Genomic DNA, 1024 nt, shown 5'->3' on the forward strand with positions numbered 1-1024 from the left:
TCACTTCCGGCGCCGCGTGAGGCCTTCCGGTGCCACGGCCTCGGAGCGGCTGCTGATTGGCCGCCGGCGGACGGCTGCGCGCGCGGGACGGGGGTGAGGCGGGGAGGCGCGTGCGCACTGGCGTACGAGACTCGGCGGGCGCTGCTGAGTGAGTCGGGCTGCGACTGTGGTCGTTTTTATACCTTCCCGCGCGGACGCCAGCGCTGCCAACGGAAGGGCGGGTAGGGCGGCGCATGATTAGGTTGGCGAAGGTGCGAGGGCGCAGGGGGTGGGGCGGTGGCCTTTGGGGGCGGAGCCTACGCGCCCCTCCTTTCCCGCACGCCCCGCCCGATCGGCCAGGGCTGGGGGCGCTGCGGGCGCGGCGGGTGCTCAGGAGCTGCTGAGAGTCCTTGTTTCCGCTCCCGCCCAGGACTGTGCGCTCCCCTCTCGGTGGGGTCCGGCGGGCGCGGCCTCGGCGGGCGGCAGCCGCTGCAGACGAGCTGCGGGTTGGTTTTTTGGTCTCCACCTGCAGCCCCCCAAGTCTGCACTGTCACATTTTGCTAGTCATATCCTTTACAAGTTTTCGTGCGGGCTGGGCGCGCGCCTCACGCCTGTAGTCCCAGCGCTTTGGGAGGCCGAGGCAAGAGATTCGCTTCAGCCCAGGAGTTTGAGACCAGCCGGGGCAACATGGTGAGACCCCATCTCTAAAAAAAAAAAATTACCTGGGCATGGTGGTGCACTTCTGTACTACCAGCTACTTGGGAGGCCGAGGTGGGAGGATTGCTTGAGCCCAGGAGGTCGAGGCTGCAGTGAGCCGTGATGGCACCACTGCACTTCAGCCTGGGTAACAGAGCCAGACCCTGTCTCCAAAAAAAAATTATATGACATGTTTTTGCAACTTCTTAATGAAAACCAGTGTACCATTTCATTGATTTTTTTTTTTTTTTTTTGAGACAGAGTCTCATTCTGTCGCCCAGGCTGGAGTGCAGTGGGGCGATCTGGGCTCACTGCAACCTCTGCCTCCTAGGTTCAAGCGAGTCTCCTG

This window comes from Hylobates moloch, unplaced genomic scaffold, assembly GCF_009828535.3.
Source record: "Hylobates moloch isolate HMO894 unplaced genomic scaffold, HMol_V3 SCAFFOLD_15, whole genome shotgun sequence".
NCBI classification, from domain to species: Eukaryota; Metazoa; Chordata; class Mammalia; order Primates; family Hylobatidae; genus Hylobates; species Hylobates moloch.